The sequence below is a fragment of the Lampetra planeri genome, unplaced genomic scaffold, assembly GCF_965212315.1.
Source record: "Lampetra planeri unplaced genomic scaffold, kcLamPlan1.2.h2 scaffold_558, whole genome shotgun sequence".
Classification (NCBI taxonomy): domain Eukaryota; kingdom Metazoa; phylum Chordata; class Hyperoartia; order Petromyzontiformes; family Petromyzontidae; genus Lampetra; species Lampetra planeri.
The window spans coordinates 8726-15797 of NW_027615381.1; the positions used below are offsets into that span (position 1 = coordinate 8726).

Genomic DNA, 7072 nt, shown 5'->3' on the forward strand with positions numbered 1-7072 from the left:
AACCCGGGCCGACAACAACCCGGGCCGACAACAACCCGGGCCGACAACAACCCGGGCCGACAACAACCCGGGCCGACAACAACCCGGGCCGACAACAACCCGGGCCGACAACAACCCGGGCCGACAACAACCCGGGCCGACAACAACCCGGGCCGACAACAACCCGGGCCGACAACAACCCGGGCCGACAACAACCCGGGCCGACAACAACCCGGGCCGACAACAACCCGGGCCGACAACAACCCGGGCCGACAACAACCCGGGCCGACAACAACCCGGGCCGACAACAACCCGGGCCGACAACAACCCGGGCCGACAACAACCCGGGCCGACAACAACCCGGGCCGACAACAACCCGGGCCGACAACAACCCGGGCCGACAACAACCCGGGCCGACAACAACCCGGGCCGACAACAACCCGGGCCGACAACAACCCGGGCCGACAACAACCCGGGCCGACAACAACCCGGGCCGACAACAACCCGGGCCGACAACAACCCGGGCCGACAACAACCCGGGCCGACAACAACCCGGGCCGACAACAACCCGGGCCGACAACAACCCGGGCCGACAACAACCCGGGCCGACAACAACCCGGGCCGACAACAACCCGGGCCGACAACAACCCGGGCCGACAACAACCCGGGCCGACAACAACCCGGGCCGACAACAACCCGGGCCGACAACAACCCGGGCCGACAACAACCCGGGCCGACAACAACCCGGGCCGACAACAACCCGGGCCGACAACAACCCGGGCCGACAACAACCCGGGCCGACAACAACCCGGGCCGACAACAACCCGGGCCGACAACAACCCGGGCCGACAACAACCCGGGCCGACAACAACCCGGGCCGACAACAACCCGGGCCGACAACAACCCGGGCCGACAACAACCCGGGCCGACAACAACCCGGGCCGACAACAACCCGGGCCGACAACAACCCGGGCCGACAACAACCCGGGCCGACAACAACCCGGGCCGACAACAACCCGGGCCGACAACAACCCGGGCCGACAACAACCCGGGCCGACAACAACCCGGGCCGACAACAACCCGGGCCGACAACAACCCGGGCCGACAACAACCCGGGCCGACAACAACCCGGGCCGACAACAACCCGGGCCGACAACAACCCGGGCCGACAACAACCCGGGCCGACAACAACCCGGGCCGACAACAACCCGGGCCGACAACAACCCGGGCCGACAACAACCCGGGCCGACAACAACCCGGGCCGACAACAACCCGGGCCGACAACAACCCGGGCCGACAACAACCCGGGCCGACAACAACCCGGGCCGACAACAACCCGGGCCGACAACAACCCGGGCCGACAACAACCCGGGCCGACAACAACCCGGGCCGACAACAACCCGGGCCGACAACAACCCGGGCCGACAACAACCCGGGCCGACAACAACCCGGGCCGACAACAACCCGGGCCGACAACAACCCGGGCCGACAACAACCCGGGCCGACAACAACCCGGGCCGACAACAACCCGGGCCGACAACAACCCGGGCCGACAACAACCCGGGCCGACAACAACCCGGGCCGACAACAACCCGGGCCGACAACAACCCGGGCCGACAACAACCCGGGCCGACAACAACCCGGGCCGACAACAACCCGGGCCGACAACAACCCGGGCCGACAACAACCCGGGCCGACAACAACCCGGGCCGACAACAACCCGGGCCGACAACAACCCGGGCCGACAACAACCCGGGCCGACAACAACCCGGGCCGACAACAACCCGGGCCGACAACAACCCGGGCCGACAACAACCCGGGCCGACAACAACCCGGGCCGACAACAACCCGGGCCGACAACAACCCGGGCCGACAACAACCCGGGCCGACAACAACCCGGGCCGACAACAACCCGGGCCGACAACAACCCGGGCCGACAACAACCCGGGCCGACAACAACCCGGGCCGACAACAACCCGGGCCGACAACAACCCGGGCCGACAACAACCCGGGCCGACAACAACCCGGGCCGACAACAACCCGGGCCGACAACAACCCGGGCCGACAACAACCCGGGCCGACAACAACCCGGGCCGACAACAACCCGGGCCGACAACAACCCGGGCCGACAACAACCCGGGCCGACAACAACCCGGGCCGACAACAACCCGGGCCGACAACAACCCGGGCCGACAACAACCCGGGCCGACAACAACCCGGGCCGACAACAACCCGGGCCGACAACAACCCGGGCCGACAACAACCCGGGCCGACAACAACCCGGGCCGACAACAACCCGGGCCGACAACAACCCGGGCCGACAACAACCCGGGCCGACAACAACCCGGGCCGACAACAACCCGGGCCGACAACAACCCAGGCCGACAACAACCCCAGCAGACAACAACCCCAGCAGACAACAACCCCAGCAGACAACAACCCCAGCAGACAACAACCCCAGCAGACAACAACCCCAGCAGACAACAACCCCAGCAACAACAACCCCAGCAACAACAACCCCAGCAGACAACAACCCCAGCAGACAACAACCCCAGCAGACAACAACCCCAGCAGACAACCACCCCAGCAGACAACCACCCCAGCAGACAACCACCCCAGCAGACAACCACCCCAGCAGACAAACACCCCAGCAGACAACAACCCCAGCAGACAACAACCCCAGCAGACAACAACCCAGCAGACAACAACCCAGCAGACAACAACCCCAGCAGACAACAACCCAGCAGACAACAACCCCAGCAGACAACAACCCCAGCAGGACAACAACCCCAGCAGACAACAACCCCAGCAGACAACAACCCCAGCAGACAACAACCCAGCAGACAACAACCCCAGCAGACAACAACCCAGCAGACAACAACCCCAGCAGACAACAACGCCAGCAGACAACAACCCCAGCAGACAACAACCCCAGCAGACAACAACCCAGCAGAACAACAACCCCAGCAGACAACAACCCAGCAGACACCAACCCCCAGCAGACAACAACCCCAGCAGACAACAAAAAGCAGTTGTTAGTAAGAAAGGACTTGTCCCTTGCTTTTCATTTGACGCGTGTGATTGTCATCGCGCTCGCTGAACGTGTTGATGCCTTCAGGAAAGAAAAATAGACTTTTGTATTTTGGGGGGGGGGGGGGAAATGACCATGACGTATGTGGCATCAACCCGCATCACACCTGAGCTAAGCGCTCTGCAATGCTTACCCCCCTACCACATGGCTCTTCGCGCGCCGTACTTCTACAGCTGTTCACAGCGTGCCGGGGAGATTTTAGGTGGCACTTCGCTCCTGGCCGATAAAGTCAATGGCTTCTCGGAGTTTCAATACAAATCCGTGTGCAGAACGGGTACAACCTGCCATCTTAAATATAAAGCAGAACTTACACCTGTTTGTTTGTGTGAAGCAGCAAAAACTCTCCAACGCTGAGCTCTGGCGTCATGAAATTTTCACAGCTTATGCTGTCTGGAATGTCTAAGCGAACGCCACGTCATTCCCTTTCCGAGTGGCAAAAATCGACCTGACGTAGCAGTGGGTTCAGGTTGAATTTCCTTGAGTGAAAACATCCGATTTAGGTAAATTGAAGTGTTTCGGCTTCCTTCTTGCAAGCATCAATTTTTTCAGGGTTTTTCAGTGAATTATGAGGGAATATTAAATTAATCCAAGACAAGAATCCAAGTCCCGGGCGAAGCCGAGTAGTGAAGCTAGTTACTAATAAACCCCAATGATCCTATCGAAATTACGGATTTCTATCGGATCGTTGGGGGGGCACGTGCCACCCCACCCCCACTGGCTCCACCACTGTCACACACTGGCATGGTTCACAGGTGGTGGTGTGTCCAGACCCACGCCTGGCCACCTTCACCTGCTCAGTATTAATGCTTCCTCACTCCACCAAGTAATTCATTGAGGATCAACCAACACAGCCGAGGCTGCGTGTCTCTCTGTGGTGAGATGTTAACTACCTGTCCTGGCATACAGGAAGTCGTGGGTTCGATCCCGACCCTGACGCCTGCTGTATATTTGTAGTTTACGTGTCTCTCTCTCTCTCTCTCCGTGGTCGCGTGGATTTCCTTCCCGATCCTCGGGTTACCCCTCCACATGTAGAGAGTGAACACCGCCACGCGTCTAGAGTGAACACCGCCACGCGTCTAGAGTGAACACCGCCACACGTCTAGAGTGAACACCGCCACGCGTCTAGAGCGAACATCGCCACGTGTCTAGAGTGAACACCACCACGCTGTTGACGAGCCTCACCTTGTTGTTATTGTTGTTGTGGGCAGGTCGCTTCTGAAAACAAGAGCGGTACAGCAGCTCAAGCGGGCGTGGCCTGGTAAAAAATGAAAAAAAACTGTGTGAATATTTAAAACAAAACAAAGTTACAAAGTAGCGAGCCAGGTGAAGGGAAATTAAAACTTAAGCAAGATACTCTTTGGTTCTTTCGGTAAAGTCACGTAGAATAAATAAATACATTATATAATAGCATACGACGTTTCAACTGCAACACAAGCAATCATCATCAGGTACAAATGAAAGAGAAAAAAAACCTATTAAACTTAGAGTCAGCTAACATAACAGTCAACACCCTACCTGGTTGATAATGTTCTTCCAAAGATTGCTCAATTTGAGAGAGAAACACGGAGACACATAGACAGACACATAAGCAGAGAGAGAGAGAGATGACACAAAAACACACAGAGAGAGACACACACAGACACACAGAGAGAAATGACACAGAGACACACAGAGAGAGAGACACACATAGACACACAGAGAGAGATGACACAGAGACACACAGAGAGAGACACACATAGGCACACAGAGAAACAACGCCTCTGTGTTGAGGCCTTAAATAGAGAGGGGGGGGGGGTAGAGAAACTAGCACGTCAATGCAAGGCCGTAGCCATGGAGTCAACATTGGGGGGGACCAAATCTTCCACGGGTCTGGGGTCCCCCCCCCAGAAAAATATCTAAATTTGAAAACTATTTTCCTGCCATTTCCTCCCTAAAATATTTTTAAAAGATCACTAACACATGAGATGGACTTTGTTTTATTTGATACAATAATGTCTAATAGTGTATTGTAATACTGTTGTATTCTAGCCTTCTTCCATCATTGATATATAATGAATGAAAACACCCCAAAGCGCAGCAAACTGCAAAACACCAGGTGTTGTTAAGTGATGAACTGGAGGAGGGCTGGGATGACAGAATTTGCAACCTTGCCTCAAGGAAAGAAATCCAGGGTGAGTGGTCAAACGAAGTGGGTCAGCTCAAGGTTGTGTTGCACAGGGGGGGGGAGCTGATTAACAACCCTGCGCGTCTGAACGTGAGGGGCCTTTGACCTGAAATTAAGAATAACACTCCCAGAGCAGAAGGTTGGATGGCCACAGTGAGACGAATAAGAGCGTTGTATATCAAGGATGCAGACTCAGCTGAATAGCAAGGCTGCAGGGGTCAACAGAAGTTCGCGTTCGCCTAGTTAAGACGAAAAGCTCAATTATTCTGTATTGCTATTAAAGTAACGTTAAAGTCGGAATTTAACAACAGGATAGGCTAAAGTTATCGATATTCACACCCAATCCAATTAAACCAGGCCACAAGTTACGCCTACTGAACCATCACCATCATTAAGTCAATATGAAATGTTATTTCCATACTTTAATATACAACTCGACCCAAAGCATATGACAATCAGAACCTTCCTAAGTCAAAATTGAATCGCACCCAGACAGGAGCGAATAGTCGATATAAGGTTGAAGAGGGAAGGAAATTAAGAGCACGGCGAACTGCAAACGTAAGCAAAAAAGCCGGGAACACACCAACCCAGCGACCCACCAAGCCCAGCAACAGCGAGTCGGGCTTCGACAGGCCATAAAAGTAGAAATAATAACTCCCGGGGTCAGGGGACATCAGAAAAAGCAAGCAGACAAAAACCAGAACTGACTCCAAGGTTCAACCGCCCTCACCTACAAGGAGTGACGGAAATTAATGAGGCCTTGAGTTAACGGCGTCAGCTGGACAGCAACAACAACGGCGAGCAGAGACAGAGTGAGGCAAAAACCTGCGAGGCTATGAAATGCAACTTCATGTCAGTAAAGCCCTGACCAAGTTAAGTTAAAAACATCACAATACATAATATCGTACATAACATCAATGTTAACGCTATTCACCGTAAACTATATTCCGCTTATATAACCATGCAGACACCAAGGAATACGAATTCCTAGGATCAAGAAACTTACCCCTTAACCTAAGATATCGGAAATAAATTAATAATAATAAGCCTATGCATGAAAAGACAAAAGTAAAACCTATGAAAAGCCAGGATAGCGGGATAAATCACCACCAGGTCGAAATAAAATACATAATAAAAGAGCGATGTTAAACCCAGGGTCGGAGAGAAAAGGAGATCCCGGCCGTCTTTGTATCCCCGCAGCGCGGGATGGGAGTGTGTATGTGCTCGGGGAGGCACCTCCACTTGGGTCAAGCACCACGATGGGAAACGACACACATGAGGTTACATACAGAATCATAACTGGGAAATGGTAAGGGACAAATGTTAATTTAAAACTTTTAACCATGTCTGTGTGCGTCTGTGAGGGTCGGAGGGAGTGTGCCCCTCCCTCCAGGCCGTGCAACACGGACAGAGACGCCTGTGAGACGATTTGTAACGTCTGTGTTTTGGTTCATGAAGAAGGCCAGACAAGAGATAATATTGCACCCAGACAGAGAGACGACTTCGAGGCAATTTGTAACATCTGATTGTTTGCTCATGGATTTTATGGAGGGAGTATGACAACGGAATATACCGTGGGTGATGCACACAAGGACACGGACGTACGGACACACACATGGACACACCTACCTACGGACAGATCCTGACACAGCAAAAATCGAAAGAAACCCCGCCTTGTGGGCAGGACCCAAAGGGATTTTTCGGCATAAAAGAAAGGACCCTGAGCATTGGAAACCAGTTCGACCAGGAGAGTCAACTCATCACGAGTTCGACCAGAAGGGTCAACTCACCAGCCGAGCTCGACCAGTGGGTCGGCTCAGGAGTTGACCGAGCGGGTC

At 54.7% G+C, this 7072-nt stretch overlaps 1 long non-coding RNA gene across 1 annotated transcript; it reads right to left on the bottom strand.

The window, feature by feature from the left end:
* Positions 1–3804: 3804 nt before the first annotated feature.
* On the bottom strand, positions 3805–6398 carry LOC144741461 (uncharacterized). Its single transcript, XR_013590003.1, has 2 exons — positions 4586–6398; positions 3805–4325 (listed from the first exon to the last, which is right to left on the bottom strand). It is a non-coding gene; the product is annotated as an uncharacterized LOC144741461 (long non-coding RNA).
* Between the last annotated feature and the right edge of the window lie 674 nt (positions 6399–7072).